Consider the following 18,914-nt stretch of genomic DNA (forward strand, 5'->3'; position numbering starts at 1 on the left):
AAGCAACTGAAAAATTCACTTATCCAGCATCTATCAATCCCCTTCAGTGCCGGAAACCAGGGGTTTTACTGTATATGATTATAAACTCAACATTATTAATATTAATTGAGGCATATTATATAATATTATTGTAATTATCTAATTTTCTCTTCTTTGGCTTGGCTTCGCGGACAAAGATTTATGGAGGGGGTAAAAGTCCACGTCAGCTGCAGGCTCGTTTGTGGCTGACAAGTCCGATGCGGGACAGGCAGACACGGTTGCAGCGGCTGCAGGGGAAAATTGGTTGGTTGGGGTTGGGTGTTGGGTTTTTCCTCCTTTGCCTTTTGTCAGTGAGGTGGGCTCTGCGGTCTTCTTCAAAGGAGGTTGCTGCCCGCCAAACTGTGAGGCACCAAGATGCACGGTTGGAGGCGATATCAGCCCACTGGCGGTGGTCAATGTGGCAGGCACCAAGAGATTTCTTTAGGCAGTCCTTGTACCTTTTCTTTGGTGCACCTCTGTCACGGTGGCCAGTGGAGAGCTCGCCATATAACACGATCTTGGGAAGGCGATGGTCCTCCATTCTGGAGACGTGACCCACCCAGCGCAGCTGGATCTTCAGCAGCGTGGACTCGATGCTGTCGACCTCTGCCATCTCGAGTACTTCGACGTTAGGGATGAAAGCGCTCCAATGGATGTTGAGGATGGAGCGGAGACAACGCTGGTGGAAGCGTTCTAGGAGCCGTAGTTGATGCCGGTAGAGGACCCATGATTCGGAGCCGAACAGGAGTGTGGGTATGACAACGGCTCTGTATACGCTTATCTTTGTGAGGTTTTTCAGTTGGTTGTTTTTCCAGACTCTTTTGTGTTGTCTTCCAAAGGCGCTATTTGCCTTGGCGAGTCTGTTGTCTATCTCATTGTCGATCCTTGCATCTGATGAAATGGTGCAGCCGTTTATCTAATTATAGATAATAATTACATTCTGATAATTATGATGGAATGTACAGTGCTATTTTACTCTGTTCCTGCACTACTCTTTAATGGGAAACATAGTAACTATGTATATCTCATAAAATGAAGCCCAATATGCATGGAAGATGGTAGATAAATCTCTAGTAATTGTTCACCAGTATAATGTAATCCAAAAGCAACAGAATTCTTTGATGGAATAGCCAATAAAAGCAACATTTTTAAGAAAGTTAAATACTACAGCCTTCTATATTCGCAACAACATTTTGTAAAGGAATCCACAATAACTCCAGCATCCCTTAACGGAATCCCCAGTAACTCCAGCATCCCTTTGCTGCTGTGCTCTACGAGCTACTCCTCGTTAACTATACAAGGCGATTGGCCATAACTGCCACAACGTAGAAAGGAATTGCCAAGAGCTTTGACAGTATACTGTATATCTATGCTGTTGTACGGTTGGGTGGAATCACTTGTCACTCCTGTGCAAGAGGAATTGCCCTTGCACTGTTAACACAGTCCATGCATTCCTCCCAGCCCCTTCAGTGTGTGCTTCAGCTATCTGGATAGCCAAGCCGCACAAAACAGTACTCTCCGGATTTCACTCGGGATCACAGCTGGATCCCCAGCACCTGCTGAAGGTGGCCAAGAAATGGAAATATCAGACAGTAGGTTCTACCCTCAGCAGTGGCTATGACTCCTCTTCCTGCATGCAGTCCACATAGGCACAGTCTGACTCCTTTGCCCACTCCTTGCTGATCCTCTTGCCCAAGTCATGGCCTTAATCTGCAGGCATTTCAGGTGCCGATGAGAGGGACAGTCCCCTGCATGCCAATGAAGTCCTGCGCCAATGGAACGTACTGCCAAACCAAGCCTACCCTCAAATAGGAGGAACAATACTTTATATTCCATCTGGGTACTTTCCAACCAGATATTAACATCGACTTCTCCAATTTCCATTAACCAATCCCTCTTTGTCTCTTTCATTCCGTTCCCCTCTGTCTCCTTTCCTCCAGTTTCCCATCCCTTCCCATCCTTCTCCTATTAGAGAGCTACCCCATCACTTCTCAACTTTTCTACCCTTCCACCTATTACCTTCTATCTGTCAGTCCATGCTCCACCCCCAGCACTTCCTCCCTCCACCTTCCACCTGTCTGCTTTTCACTTATTCCTGGTATGGAGCTAATGTTGGCCACCCTTTACTTCCTAAAGATGCTGTGTGACCCGTTGAGATTCTCCAGCGCTTTGGTGGATTGCCCTTGACCCCAGCATTTGCCTATTTTCTTGCTTAACTCCATTCAGTTCTATGAATGGGCAAGTGTGGTGAGTCCCATACAGAAGCCTCTGCTGGCATGTGCTCCTCCAAGCACCACAGCAAAACTATGGCATCACTTGACCTTGTCTGCCTCATCTCAACTACTGGGATCTTCCTCTGCAGCAGGGACTCTGCCCCTGCCCCTGAGAAAAGCTTCAATGTTAATGGCCACTCAGCTGGTCTGAGCTAATTTGTTGGAGAATTTGTCGACAAGGTACGGGCATTGGATTAGCCGGGTTTATGAGGGGGCCACTTCAAGATGAACTCATTTCGGGCCAAGAGTTCATATTGAATACAATGTGCCTCATTTCACAGAGAAACAAGGTACCATGGAACCTGAATAAAATGATGAGATAGGAGCAAAATTAGGCCATTTGACCCATCAAGTCTGCTCTGCCTTTTTAAATCATGGCTGATGTTTTCTTCCTTTCAACCCCATTTTCTTGGCTTCTCCCCATAACCTTTGGCTTGCTTACAAATCAAGAAACTATCAACCTTTGCTTTAAACCTACCCAATGACTTGACCTCCACAGCTGTTTGTGGGAACTAATTCGTAACTAAACTAACTCTGCCGGAAGAAATTTCTCCTCTTCTCTGTTTTAAAGGAATGTCCTTTTATTCTGAGGCTGTGCCCACTACAGGAAACATCTCTTTCATTTCCACTCTATCCAGACCAGTGACAGGCCACGGCTTCTAAAATCAACCCCTCAGTCATAATTTTGAGTTGGGGATGAGTACGCCACGGTGGGAAAGGTGACTGTAACAATTCATGGAGAGTCTGGCTGAGTAACTGCCTTCTCTCGCACATTCAGGAAGTGAAGAGTTAATGATTATTAAGAGAAAAAAAATCTCAGAAGGCCTGATTCACAATTACGTAATATGCCCAATATGAGCACAGTACCTTGCCTGAAAGTTAACCAGGCCTAACTTTATCCTGACACATTACGGTAAGGCCTTGATTTATTATTATATTTAGTCCTCACTGTTTAATGTGACAGAATGCACACTTGCAGGTTTTCAAAATGGAAAAGGTTATTGCAAGTTCTAAAATGTTGCATAAAATTATTTTTTATTTCCCTTGGAATGGGTCTTCCACCATCGTACATTCCTGGTCACATCCTCCACCCAACCAATGCAAGCTCCTTGCTCTTATCTTTTTTTTGAATATTTTATTTAAGATCAACACATAACTTAGTAAAATCATAAATTACATTGTTATAAAACTTATGAATACATGTTGATTTATATAGAAAGATTTAAACCCCCCCCCCCATCTAAACCCCAACTAATCCCTTCCTCCCACCCCAACCCTGACTAAAAAACTAATTGCTAAAGTATATAAGATGATTATATTTGGGATTGGATTGCTTCAAAGGACGCTCAAATATCCCCCCTAAAAAAACATTCTTCTGAAAAAAAGTTATTTATTTTAAGGGAAGACTTCAGTGGACTGGAGGACTCAAATTTTAATCCCATTATTTGAGCCTATGGGCTCCAAATCTGTAAAAATACAGAATATTTAAGAAATATCAGTAAAGTAGTTGGGACTTTATGAAGAGATCTTTCCTTTCTCGGTGTGATGATTGTAATCGTCCACAACATGTCTACAGTGTTAGAGTTACGGGATGCTTTGTGGCCTGCTGACTTTCTCCAGTGGGTTTGTGGATCGCCCTCGACCCCAGCCTCTGCAGATGTTCTTGTTTAACTCAAATGTTAACAGTGACAGGTCGCAACACTTCAGCCAATGGAGTCAAAAGGTGTGCAAGTGGCACACTGCTGTTTAACTCACAAGTCTGGCACTAAACGGGACCTTGGTGAATCCCTTCATGTATCGTGTGCAGAAGCCCAGTGATCGCTGGAGACTTAGGTTGAGTTTACCAAGGTCTCCACAGCAGCCACAAGCAAGGGAGGGGAAAGGCTGCCATGTGGGGGAAAGGCAGCACAGGGACAGGACCGGCCAATGCCCCACGTATTCGCCGCATACGTATCCCCTGTGATTCAAGTAGCGCCGGCCCACAGTGGATTACAGGGTGCAGAGTTGAGGGTTGCAGCCTATTTGTTACAGGTGTAGGTTGTGAATTGCAGGGCTGCAGGCTGCAGGTTGCAGGTTACAAGGTAGTGAGCTGCAGGTTGCAAGATAATGGGCTGCAGGTTGCAAGGTAGTGGGCTGCAGGCTGCAGGTTGCAAGGTAGTGGGCTGCAGGTTATGGGTCTCAGGGCTGTGGACTGCAGACTATGGGCTTTGGGGTTTGCATTGTGGGTTGTGGGCTTCAGTTCATGGTGTTACAGGCTTTGCAGCCTGTGGGTTATAGTTGTAAATAGGGTCAATCAAGGGCCCAGCATTCACAGCTCACGTCACTGGCAAGAAAGGCCGCTGCGATCTACCAGAGCACCAGTGCAACACTGACCTTTGCTAACTGAGAGTGGGGCATCAAAGCAAGAGGGCAGACTCGATCTGCCATCTTCTGAATCTCCCACTTGAGGGCTGTAGAGGATGAGCTGATGAGTATACTCAAGCCAGAGATTAATCAATTTGTGGAGGGGACAGTAGTAAAGCCACAATGGAATACAAGTAGGTTAAGTCAGTGGGTAAGTGTGTATAAGTGTATAAGTGTGTATAATGCTAGAAAATGTGAAATTGTGCATTTTAGCAGGTAACATTTTAAAAATATTATCTAAATGGTGACAGATTACAGAGTTCTCTGAGATGCAGAGGGGGTGGAGTGTCTTACATTCAGGGCTCCAAGTAATTAGGAAAGCTCGTAGAATGGTATTGTTGATTGTGAGGGGAATGAATACACAAGTACGGAGGTCGTGTTTCTGTTCAGTCCTGCACTGATGAGAACTTCAACTGGGGTAGTTGAGCAGAATTAGTCAGCTTCCTCAAGGAAGGACATTAATGCACTTTGAAGAATGTCTACCAGACAGATCTTAAATGGCCAAACACTCCTTGCCTTTTAAGGAAACGCCAGTTGGGGTTTAGAACAGTGGGATAGGACTCGAAATAAACAATTAGAACCTGACAGAAAGATGTAGAGGGAATGCTTCCTCATAGGTGAACCTCAAAATGTGGAACCATTGTTTAAAAATAAGGGCCAGCCATTATGACTGGGATGGTCAACATGCTGGTTAGTGCAATGCCATTACAGCGTCAGCGACCCGGGTTCAAATCCAGTGTTGCTTGTAAGGAGTTGGTACGATCTACCAGTGCCTGCGATGGTTTCCTCCCGCCTTCCAGAAGCATACGGGGATTTGAGGTTACTTGGTGTATTTGTGGTGCACAGGCTCATGGGCCAGAGAGCCTGTTACTGTACTGAGTCTCTACATTTAAAAAAATATATATTTTAAATTTATTTTGCTCTCAATGGTTAGGATTCTTCTGAACTCTTCTCAAGGATCACTGGAAACAGGTCAGTGTTTATTCTAATGATAGAGGTAGATTGGTGGGGATAGATTGGAACAGAGAGCTGAGTGTCCAATTAAATTAGCACTGATCTCATTAAGCAGCAGAGCAGGTTTGAAGGACTGAGTCCGATGATCAAAAATGCTCAGTTATCCAAAGTCTTTTTAGACCCGGAAGGAACTTCTGTTCGGCACCAAATTCTTTTTCAGATAATTGAGGATTTCACAAAAATCAAAAGTCCTAATTTCGAAGCCAAAATGACATCATTTCGCCTCTGAAAATTCTCGGCTAAATGAAGATATCGGAAACAATCAGAATTCCTCAGTTGTCCAAAATTTTTTTTCGTAGCCGAACTGATGTCGCAGGTTGAAAGAATTTTGGAAAACCCCTGAGTAGAATTTTGAGTTTTTGGTGTTGGATTTATCTTATTTTCTTCAGGTTGTTTTTTGGTGAGAATTAAACATTATTTTAATGATTAAAAAACCTTCCCTTGTTGTTTGTTGTTGTTTAAACCCTGATACCAGTGATTTGCTACTGGGCTGTTTTTAAAAAATGACCAGTTCTTCGAAAATGTCGTTTATCCGGAATAGGCTCAGTCCCGACCATTTTGGACTGAACATCTCATTTGAATATTCGTATGTTTATATGGATACTGGGGGATTATGGGATAGTACAGTAAGGTGCTCTTAACTCAGTGATAGGAGATCAGGGACAATCTTATCAAGTAGAGGAGAATAGAGGGTGTCTTGCTGTTCCTAATTCTCAGACCATATCCCTGCACGACTCACTGGTCTCCGTGAGTAAACAGCTGAGATCATGGGTCTTCCCCAAGAGCTCTGATTGTTTCTGGCAGTGGAGAAAGCACACGCTGTGTGTTAAATTACCTAGGCCACTGATTCCGGGCAAAGCTCAGGTGCACTGAGGTGAATTACACAATTTTCCCTAAAGAATAGGCATAAATAGGTTAAATTCTTAAGTGCAAAAGCCAGGATCGTATGATAAACCTTCATTATAAAAAATCAGTTTCATCCCAGATGAAGCATTTGAACCTCACACTTCAGGAAGACTTTACTGAAATCACAGAAGAGATGACTAGATTGGTCAGACTCAAGGAGAGAGAGAAAAACATGGAAACAGAGTCCAAGCTAACTGTTTGAACCCATCCTACCTAACCCTGCCTTATTCTTCCCTCATTCCCATCATCTATCCCCCAGATTCTGCCACGCCATCGGCAATTCAAAACAGCCAATCAAGCTACCAGCCTGCACGCTTTTGGGATGTGGGAGGAGACTCCCACAGTCACAGGGGAAGCATGCAAACTCCACACGGACAGCACCAGAGGATTGGGATTGAACCCACATTGCTGGGGCTATGAGGTGGAAGCTGGATGCAGTACCACTAGGGTGAAGGGCACCAATAAGGTGGAGAACCAACACCATTGAGATCCTTAGAACTGGGCATTACAGACCTGTCAGTTGATAACGCAGACATACTAGAAGTAGGGAGGTTGTTTCCATTGGCAGGTGAGACTAGAACTGGGACAGAACTTCAAGATTTGGGGAGGCAGATTTAGGATGGAGATGAGGAAGAACTCCTCCTCTCAGAGATTAGTGAATCTGCGGAACTCTCTGCCCAAGGAAGCAGTGGAGACTCATTGACCAAGATAGAAACTTCTGAAAAATAGGGTGAATTAAGAGAAGTGGGGAACAGGCAGGTAAGTGGAGCTGAGACCATGGCCAGATCAACTATGATCTAATGGAAAAGCAAAGCAAGGTGAATGGACCAGACAGTTGACTCCCGTTGATCGTTCTTGTGTGCTTATAACAAGAGATTGCACAATAGCAAGAGAATAAACTAGGGGCAGCAGGAACAGAAACCTTTTGCCAGAGAGCAGCTGAGATCACGGTGGTTGATCAATGGTGCAAACAGATTTCAATTGCAGCTTTTGAAAAGGTATTGGCCAAGCTGGGGAAATAGTTGCAGAGAAGGAGCATAGTTGGCCTTAATAAAGATGGCACAGCCACTTGTATAGGACCTGCCAGTAAACTCAGGACAGAAGGCCTCACTGCACTGCTTTATTCCACAATTCTAAATCATTTCAGATGAGGTTCAGGATTGGAATTACCTTTGATACTCTGCATGAAATATTGACTCCACTACTGATGAGGTACTAGTGGAATCTCCAAAGAATAAAATTTTAAAGCAATGTTGCTGTTTGTCAACTATAGTTGAGAGCCCCCACCTATCTACGGTATTAATGTAGGAGAACAGAATATGAGAATCCACCGGCTGCATTTAAGAGCTAGTGATAATGAGATTTTTGTTGAACATAAACACCAAAATTCTTACTTCCTTCAGCCAAACAGGTCATTTGTAAACCAAATCTACTCCACCAGGATTGTTCTTGAGTGCAGTTAGGCCTTTTTCATTGATAAGACTTGGTACCTCTGCCATTGTGCAGTTTTGGTCACGAACTACTGGAAAGATATCAATAAGATAGAAAGAATGCAGGAAACATTTTCAAAGTTTTGCCAGGCCTTGAGGAGCTGAGTTGCAGGGAAAGGTTAAACAGGTTAGAAGTTTATTCCCTGGAGCGTAAAAAAATGAGGAGAGACTGGTTTGAAGTATACAAAATTATGAGGCTCCAAGTGAGAGTAAACGCAAGCAGGTTTTTCCCACAGAGGGTCAACAAGGGAAAAACTCGAGGACATGGGTAGAGGGTGAGAGGTGAGATGTTTAAAGAGAACACAAGGGGGAACGTCCTCCCGCAGAGAGTGGTGAAAGGATGGAACGAGCTGTCAGATGAAATGGCAGTGCAGTTGGCCCAGCAGTTAGTGCAACATTAGCGCACCAGTCATGGGGACTGGTGTCTGTAAGGAGTTTGGACATGCTCCCCGTGTCTGGGTGGGTTTTCCCCTGGGTCTCTGGTTTCCTCCCATCTTTCAAAATGTACCAGGGTTTGTAGGTTAATTGGACAGCATGGGCTTGTGGGCTGAAAGGGCCTGTTAGATCTGAATTTAAATTTAAAAACTTGAATAGGTGCATGGATGGGAGGTGTACGGAGGGCTATGGTCCCGGTGCAGGTCCATGGGACTGGGTAGAATAATAGTTTGAGATGGACCCAAGAGACCAAAGGGCATGTTTGTGTGCTGTAGTGTTAACCATATAACCATTTACAGCACAGAAACAGGCCAGTTCGGCCCTACTAGTCCGTGTTCTACGGTTCTATGTAATTAGTCCTGCTGACAAGCTCAAAATTTCACACTCACACTCCAACCAGCTTGAGATCCTGTCCTTTCAATCCTTCTTTATGCTCTCTCCGTAAACTTTGTACCTTTTTCTCATTCTTTTAATTTTTCCTTTCCACTCCCATCACTAATACTGTGAAGATCCTCGATGACGGGGCTTTGAGTAGATGCCAACGATGTACTGATCAAAATGAGGGTTTAGGGAGGTAAGGTCATTTATGTTGACAAGATAAATAATTGTAGGTTTCAGACATTTAAAACGTGGCAGGTTCTGCATAAATTGTAAGTTCATTAGTCAATGTGGCAGCTCGGTTAGTGTGATCCAATACAGCACCAGTCACCCAGGTTTGAATCCGGTGCTGTCTGTAAGGAATTTGTATGTTCTCCCTGTGACCCCATGGGTTTCTACCGGATGCTCCGGTTTCTTCCCACATCACAAAGGTGTACAGAGTTAGAAAGTTAATTGGTTGTGTGGGTGTATTTGGGCTGTAACTGTGCTGTATCATTTTTGTTCAGTAACACAGCATGGTAACAGGCCATTCTGGCCCACCAGCCTGTGCTCCCCAAATACAACAATTAACTTGCAATCCCTGTTCGCTTTTATCTCTAAATAAACTAAAATGGTATATATTACCATTCTGAAAGAGATAATAATATTCTTAATTACAGTAAGGCAAGAAAGGGAAGTTCCTGGAGTGGCTCTTCATTGATTCTCTCAACTTGAGCCAGGTTGCGAGAGAGAGGGTTTGTAATTATAGGTAGGGCCCCCTTGCTTCTATCGATCAAAACCATTTTAACCACATTATTATGCCTTGATGGCTATAACATGATTGTTGAAGAGCAGGCTTCTTTAAAATTAGACGTGTCATCTCCAGTCTGAAACAACCAGGCTATTTTCAAAGAAATTCTGCATTTTGTTCTCAATGCTGTTCAACACCAAAGTACGCTAACAAAGCAAAATATTCCTGCATTAATCTACTGATATGGATCAGCAGTTCAAATATTCCACTTCAAGAATAATATATGGTCTATAATATCTCATTATTAATGAAAACACTAACATGCTGAATATTTATCTATGAAAAACATATAAATGAGGGAACTGCTTTGGCTCAGCTCCCAACTTTAACAGAATTTACCAAAAATGGTTGTAAATGCTGATAAAATGGGACAGGTTCACTCAACAAGGCACAGAGGATCCTTTATTCCTCTCTCTCAATTAACTTGCCAAAGGTAATAAACCCCTACGCAGGGAGTCATTATGAGCAGGTCCACAACATTCACTGGAGAGTGGGAGAGTAAAATGATGGAACTCTACCATCTATACACATGGCTGGAGAACCTGGCTTCGAATCCCGCGCTGGAGAACCTGGCTTCGAATCCCGCGCTGGAGAACCTGGGTTCGAATCCCGCGCTGGAGAACCTGGCTTCGAATCCCGCGCTGGAGAACCTGGCTTCGAATCCCGCGCTGGAGAACCTGGCTTCGAATCCCGCGCTGGAGAACCTGGCTTCGAATCCCGCGCTGGAGAACCTGGCTTCGAATCCCGCGCTGGAGAACCTGGCTTCGAATCCCGCGCTGGAGAACCTGGCTTCGAATCCCGCGCTGGAGAACCTGGCTTCGAATCCCGCGCTGGAGAACCTGGCTTCGAATCCCGCGCTGGAGAACCTGGCTTCGAATCCCGCGCTGGAGAACCTGGCTTCGAATCCCGCGCTGGAGAACCTGGCTTCGAATCCCGCGCTGGAGAACCTGGCTTCGAATCCCGCGCTGGAGAACCTGGCTTCGAATCCCGCGCTGGAGAACCTGGCTTCGAATCCCGCGCTGGAGAACCTGGCTTCGAATCCCGCGCTGGAGAACCTGGCTTCGAATCCCGCGCTGGAGAACCTGGCTTCGAATCCCGCGCTGGAGAACCTGGCTTCGAATCCCGCGCTGGAGAACCTGGCTTCGAATCCCGCGCTGGAGAACCTGGCTTCGAATCCCGCGCTGGAGAACCTGGCTTCGAATCCCGCGCTGGAGAACCTGGGTTCGAATCCCACGCTGGAGAACCTGGGTTCGAATCCCGCGCTGGAGAACCTGGCTTCGAATCCCGCGCTGGAGAACCTGGCTTCGAATCCCGCGCTGGAGAACCTGGCTTCGAATCCCGCGCTGGAGAACCTGGGTTCGAATCCCGCGCTGGAGAACCTGGCTTCGAATCCCGCACTGGAGAACCTGGCTTCGAATCCCGCGCTGGAGAACCTGGCTTCGAATCCCGCGCTGGAGAACCTGGCTTCGAATCCCGCGCTGGAGAACCTGGCTTCGAATCCCGCGCTGGAGAACCTGGCTTCGAATCCCACGCTGGAGAACCTGGCTTCGAATCCCGCGCTGGAGAACCTGGGTTCGAATCCCACGCTGGAGAACCTGGGTTCGAATCCCGCGCTGCCTGTAATGAGTTTGCACATTCTCCCTGTGTCTGCAAGGGTTTTCCCCATCTGCTCCAGTTTCCTCCCACCTTCCAAAACTCATGGGGTTGTTGGGTAATTTGGGTGTAATTGGGCGGCACAGGTTTAAATGGCTGGAATCAGCTCCTACTGTAGTGTAAACAAAAAAATTCTATATATAAACTGTTTCATAATTCTGCCTGATATTCAGATGGGCTGCTTGTCACTCCAAGTGCAGCTCTGCTCCTTAGTATCTTGGCAAGAAGAAGGCATTCCCATTGTGTACCAGGAGACCCAAGGGGCGTACATTAGGAGTGATTCAATCCCCTTCAGCTGCTGTTATGCTTGTGTAGGAACTGGGACTGGCAAATAAGAACACAGACTGCCTAGTGCCAGAGATGAATGTTATTTTTGGCCTGAGTATGTTGGACGAGCTGAGAAGCTAACGCTGAGATTGTCCAGGAACCAGAGACAGTGTTAGTTTGCGACCTTCAGCCCAGAGTGCAGGGAGCGATGCACTGAATTAGACAGAATCAGGTGAGAGGCAACATCCAGTGTGGTCGGGCCTGCCATATAAAGAGTGGAAAACGTAATCATAATCCTTCAGTTATACTTCCAGAAAACTGACTGTAACTGTTGATTGATCCTGATGTACCCATTGCCAATGAAGCAGAGCTGGGAGTTCATACATTTCCATCCTCCGGACCCACAGCTCAGCATCAAACTGTACGTCATGCGGCAGCCCACTACATTTGGGCTCAGATCCATTGCTCGAGCAAGTGGGAAGAATCTTGAAGAGAGCTCTCTCAATCACTCCCTAAGGAGAGCAGATTCTATTTAGAAAACGTTGGCCACAGTGAGTGGCCATCTGCACTCTTCCAACCACCGCCCCCCCCCCCCACCCCAGAGAATAGGATGCCCACAAATTTCTGGGTGACGTATTGGTCATGACCCATCTGGTGCAGAGCCACCAGGCTGTGGGGGAAACTTCTGGCACCTACTATCTGCCGATCAGTAGGTTATTCAACCTGTTTACTCAGATAGACTCATTCATCAGTGACAGGTTCAAATCCAAAGCAGGAGGGGATGGGAGGGAGGAGAAGTTTGTCTGGTAGCTATGTTAGCCAAGCAAAGAGATGAAAATGTGAAAAGCAGGACGAAGAGCTTCTCCGCATCACCACCACCATCTTCCTCGACAGAACCAGCCCCGTTCAACAACAAGTCACTCGACAATCACTCTGACCGTGCAATAGGATTCCTCCGAGCTGGTGCACGTCTTCATTGAGGCCAGCCCCATAAAGGCCATGGAGAGTCTGTAAGAGTGTGGTGAGCGGGCCCATAAGACTGGAGTCCACTTGAGACACAGGAGCAGAATTATCAGATTCCAGAGGTCTCGCCAATGGTTAGAGCCCCACAAAGGTGAGGAGGTTAGAGGAATGAATCCCAGAGCACAGGGCAAGAAGCTAATCAGGGGGTGACTGCAGTCTGTGGGTGATGACGGAGGGTTGGGGGATGAATGGAATTTCAAACACACACCCCAAAGGGTTAATGTGGACCAAGACACCTCCAATTAGTACTGAGTCAAACAAGAAAATCTGCAGATGCTATGATTGTAGTTGAGGAGAAACTCAGCAAGTCGCGTAGTGTTCTTTATGCAACAAGGATAAGAATACATAACCCGCACTTCCAACCAGAGCCCTTCATCAAGGTGTGAGCAAAAAGCAGACAGGCACCTGAATAAAATAGGCAGGGGGAGCAGCACAGGCCCACAGTCAAGAGGTCATAGGTGGATATGGGTGGGAGGACGCGAGATAAAGGCTGAGAAGTGATGGGGGGTGTTGATAGGTCTCCAAATGGAGAGGGAAGTGGCTGGAGAACTGGAGGTCGTGGTTGGAGAGCTTGAGAGCAGCAGGGATTGCAGATGCTTGTCTCCGATTGAGCACAGTCACTTCCATGAATAGAATTGAAGATTGTCTTCAAGAACTGGAGGTCCAGAGGAGGAACGAACTCCTGCACATTTAACAGATGAAACTCCAGACCTGCACCCCCCCAATCCTCGGACCTCTCAGGCTGTCCTCTTCATCAGTGAATGCATGGCTCCCATCATTTACACTGGGCCACAGTCGTGGAGCACAGAACAGGCCTTTCAGCCCATCACATCCATACTGTCATTTATGCCCATCCACACTAAACCCCTTTGCTGCATTAGGATAGTTTCCTGCAGTATCCAGCCACTTTAATTGCCCAGGGTGGTTAAGAAGGTGTATGAAGTGCTGGTCTTTATTAGTCAGTGAATTGAGCTCGGGAATCGTGAGGTAATGTGGCAGCTCTATAAAACTCTGGTTAGACCACGCTTGGAACTGCATTCAGTTCTGGTCACCTCATTACAAGATGGATGTAGATGCTTTATGGAAGGATCAAAGGAGATTTACCAGGATGTTGCTTGGATTGGAGAACATGTCTTATGAAGCATGGTTGACAGGTCTAGGGCTTTTCTCTTTGGAGTGATAACAAATGAATTGCCAGCATCTTTTTCCTGGGCCGTCAATAGAAAATGCCAGAGGACATCTATTTAAGGTGAGTGGAAGTTTAATGGAGATGTTAGGGGTGTTTTTTTTTAAACAGAGAGTGGTGGGTGCCTAGAATGCTTTGCCAGGTGTGGTGGTGGAGGCTGGTACAATAGGGACACTTAAAAGACTTGGATAGGCACACGATGGGGGAAAATTATAAGGGGAACATGAGGGGAAATTTCTTTACGCAAAGGGTGGTGGGGATGTGGAATGAGCTTCCGACAGACGTGGTCGAGGCGGGATCATTGGTTACATTTAAGGAAAGACTGGATCGTTACATGGATAGGAGAAGACTGGAGGGGTATGGACTGGGTGCTGCTCAGTGGGACTAGGAGGGTGGGGATTTGTTACGGCATGGACTAGTAGGGCCGAACTGGCCTGTTCTGTGCTGTAAGTGGTTATATGGTTATATGGTTATATGTACAAAAAATAGAGAGTTAGGGGCGTGAGTGAAGAGTTTGTTATGAGTAGGTTCACATAGGTCGGCACCAGATTGTGCGCCAAAAGGTCAATACTGTGCTGCAACATTCTCTATTTTATATTTGGGGGTTTGGGGTGTGAGGTGGGGAAGGTTTAGATTGTTGACAAGCTTTATATAGGTCGGCACAACATCGTGGGCCAAAGGGCCTGTACTGTGCCATAATGTCTTAACACTGCTCTGTTGATGACCAATGTGATTTTAATTTCCAGATATTTTTATTCTCTGGTATTTATGTCTCAGGGCAATTACACTGCAATCAGAATAGTTAGACAAGCCAATCTGGAAATAACCTGCTGGAAAGTATTAGAGCCTCGAAACTGCATTACTATTTATTGACGGTGTTAAAAGAGCAGTGTGTGTCAACTTATTACTGTTTATATAAATCCCATAAAGATCATGATCCCCATTTGTGAGATGTCCAGGTTTGTCACGTTTGGCTGTGTAATGCTGTGCTGTCAGTTTCAGCACGTAGCTACCTTACTGATCTCACAGTTGTGACCTCGGCAACCAGCCCTTAAAGAGATATTAAAGAGAATTAGAGTCCTAGTCATACAGCCTGGAAACAGGCCCTTCAGCCCAACCTGCCCACGCTGACCCAAATGTCCCAGCTACACTAGTCCGACCATATCCCTCTAAACCAGTGGTTTTCAAACTGCCCCCATAAACTCACATTCCACTTGAAGTAATCCCTGTGCCATCGGGGCTCTGTGATTAGTAAGGGATTGCTTAAGGTGGGATATGAGTGGGAAGGGAAGGTTGAGAATCACTGCTCGAGACCCGATTGTTATGAATAATTTTGACTTGAGAAAAACTGTCATTGGCCCATTTCCTTTGGGAGTTATGAAACCGTGCACATGACGAGTCAATTAGGGACAATTAAAACAATGGTCTTTCCCCTCACATACCATTTTACTAATCACAGAGCACCTATGGCATAGGGATTGCTTAAGGTGATATGTGAGGGGAAAAAATCTCTGTTTTTAATCATCCCAGTTTCATAACTCTAAAGGAAACTTTTCTCAATCAAAATATTTCAGTTTCAATTGGGTCAAGAGCAGTGGTTCTCAACCTTCCCTTCCCACCCACATCCCACCTTAAGCATCCCTTATTAATCACAGAGCACCGATGGCAAAAGGATTGCTTAAGGTGGGATGTGAGTTTGTGGGGGCAGTTTGAAAACTTCTGCTCTAAACCCATCCTTACAATGCATCCATCCAATTTTTTTAAAAGATGTACAGCATGGTTACAGGCCCTTCCAGCCTATGAGGCAAGTTCCCCCTCCCCCCCCCCCCCCCCCCAAATTCACCAATTAACCTACAAACCCCATACATTTTAAAGGGTGGGAGGAAACCAGAGTTCTCAGAGGAAACCCATGCAGACACGGGGATAACATACAAACTCCTTACAGACAGCGCCGGATTCGAACCTGGCACTGATAGTCCCAACTCACGGGTGCTAATCCTGGATTCTGTTGATTTTCACCAGATAGAGAGACCGCTTAAAGAGATGAAAGCATTGCAGTGCTAAACGAGAAGAGTGTCACAATTCCAGTCAGAATGTAATGGTGGGTTCATCTACTGAGGTAATCAAGGTAGAGATCAGAAATAAGAAAGCTGTAATCTCTCTGATCGGGCTATTCTATAGGCCCCCTCAAAAGCCACTTCCAATATTCTGAAACCTGATATCCTTCCATCCCCTCCTTATTCATGTCTGTTTTGAAGTCTCTTATATGCTGCTATCATTCCTGCTTCCACCCCTACTCCTGGACCCCATTCTCTGCATGAAATATCTACATTGCACAAATCCCTTGAACTCTCTCCCCCTCACCTTAATCACATGTCCTCTAGCGAGTGATACATTTGCCCTGGTGAAAAAGGTATCTGACTGTTCCATCAATGCCTCTCATGAGTAAAGCACCTTTATCAGATCTTCCCTCAGCTTCTTACACTCCAGTGAAACACCCTGGGTTTGTCTCATCTCTCCCCAGAGCGCATACTCTCTAAACCAGCAACATCCTGGTAAACCCCTTTGGCACCCTGTCCAAAATATCCACATCCTTCCTGATTGAGAAAGTGCCCAGAGTTGACACCAAAGGAATCAGGCAATGGAAGAGAACTTGAAACTTACTTGATGGACATGGCTGGTGGAACAATAAAAGCAAAAGTGAAAAGAAATTGGAAAGGTCAAACTAAGTTACAGAATAAATGCAACAGATCAGATAACAGGTGCGGTCACGCAGGGATGTGTAAAGTGATATGTAATAATAAGACATCAGGATTGATCAGAATTAACTTCCCTGAATAGCAATTCCCTTCGTCAGGAATCTGGAAAAACAGGAATACATTTGAATAAAAACATTGGGAAAGAGGAGAGAAAGGAGGAAAGGGCAGGGAGAAGAGAAAAAGCTAACAGGTAAGAGGTTGGAAGGTGGAAGAGAAAGAAGATGAGAAGTGATGGGGAGAGGGCAGAGGGCTAAGAAGGGCAGATCTCTGATAAGAGAAGGAAGGGAAGGGGTTAAGAGCTGTAGGAAAGGAGAGAGAGGGGTAGTGAAAGACTGGAGGAGATGGTTTAATGGAAATTGGAGGTCAATATTGATGCCATCTGCTGAGACAGACTAAAGGTGTCCCTCAAATTTGTGGGTGGCCACAATTTGGCATTTCAAGTCCATGGACAGACATGTCATTGTGGAAATGATGTGTGGAATTAAAATATTGGCCTCTGGCAGCAGACAGAGCAAAGGTGCTCAATGAAACGATTTCCCATTCGGGGTCCAGTCTCACTGATGTAGAGGAGGCCACAACAGGAGCACTGGATGCAGGAAATGGCCACTGCAGATTCACAGGTGAAATGTTGCATCACAAGGAAGGACTGTTTGTGGCCCCGAATGGTGGTGAAGGAGGAGGTGTGTGGAAGTAGAGCACTTCTTGCTGACATTTTCTATCCCCAGATGTTGTCTAACCATTTGAGTTCCTCTGGCAATTCTTTATTTGCTCAAAGTTCCAGCATCTTCAGCATTTGTGTTTTTCAGTTGTATCATTACCTCAGCAGGCAATGTACTGCACCCTCAGTAAGAGTGTTGTCTCCTGAAGAATCAGGTCTGGCTGAGAAGACAGCATCCATTTGCTCAGTGGTCGAGAGGGCTCTGACCATCACTGGGACTTTGCCACTGAGCCACAAGCCATCAGGGAGATGCACATTATTTTCCTTCAGTCCTCACCACAACTCCACAATCATCCCAGATATTTGGGAACTTTGGCCTGGCCAGGCCTCAACAGGGGAGATGGAGGAAGCCACTGATAGCTGTCAAGCAATGTGGTGGAAAGCCAGCACATGACATTTAAAGCTGCTGAGGTACAGGAGATGAGCTGTCAAGGAAGAGTTTGGGTGTTGGCTCCCTGATGGGGAGCTTGCTTGTGAGTCTGTTCTAGGGGCAGAAGAAAGCAGCAGAGTTTTTGTTTGATTTGGACATCATGTTCAGCACAGACGTGTGGGCTGCAGGGCCTATTCTTGTGCTGCACTGTGGTATGTTCTGGAAGAAGAGTGAGAAGGGATCCTACAGAAACACATAACATCTTGAAAGAGATAGAATAGATTAAGGAGATGGAAAAGTTGTTCCCACTGATAGATAAGACTAGAACTGGGGGGGACATAGCCTCAAGATTCAGGGGAGTGGATTTAGGACGGAGATGAGGAAGACCTGCTTTGCCCAGGGAGTGGTGAATCTGTGGAATTCTCTGCCCAAGGAAGCAGTAGAAGCTGCCTCGTTAAATGTATTTAAGAGAGAGTTAGACAGATTTTTGTATAGTAGATGAATTAAGGACTATGGGGAAACAGGCAGGTAGGTGGAGGTGAGTCCACAGCCAGATCAGCAGTGATCTTGTTGAATGGCCGAGCAGGTTCGATGGGCCAGACAACCGACTCCTGCTCCTATTTCAAATGCTCCTATATATTCTAAATGCTGAAGGTCATCCACAAGTTACTTGGTGATTAGTCATCAATTGCATGACTTGCTCTTGATCTATAAATGTGGTTTTGAACAATAATTTGCCTGGATCTGGTTTTCACAAATTATAATTGTGGCCGTTTGCCAAGTATTGGAAGGGCAAGGTGAAATATTAGGGGCATTTAAGAGACCCTTTGACAGGGATATGGATGAAAGAAAATTAGAGGGTTACGAGGTAAGAAGGGTATTTTTTAGTAGGAATATATAGGTCAGCACAACATCGAGGCTGAAAGGCCTGTACTGTGCTAAGGAGGAAGGGTTAAAAACTGCTGAAGTGAGCTGGGATGTAAGGCAGATTTTTTTTCAGAAGTTAAAGAACTGATTTTGCATGGAGGCTAGATTGTCTTTGGTCACTTTAACAAAGCTTGTTTCAAAATAATATTACTAACTACTCCCTTTTCATATTTCCCACTTACAAATTTAACAAGTAAGAACGTTTAATAAACTCCAAAGACTGGTCATTCAATGTCTATGGCAGTGGTTCTCAACCTTTTTCTTTCCACTCACATCTCACTGTAAGTAATCCCTTTGCCATCGG

At 45.6% G+C, this 18,914-nt stretch overlaps 1 protein-coding gene across 2 annotated transcripts in view; it reads right to left on the minus strand.

The window, feature by feature from the left end:
• Positions 1 to 18,914, minus strand: part of LOC138741602 (potassium voltage-gated channel subfamily KQT member 4-like) — a 350,449-nt gene that overhangs the window by 191,483 nt on the left and 140,052 nt on the right. The window lies entirely within an intron of this gene.

This window comes from Narcine bancroftii, chromosome 8 (assembly GCF_036971445.1).
Source record: "Narcine bancroftii isolate sNarBan1 chromosome 8, sNarBan1.hap1, whole genome shotgun sequence".
Lineage (NCBI taxonomy): Eukaryota > Metazoa > Chordata > Chondrichthyes > Torpediniformes > Narcinidae > Narcine > Narcine bancroftii.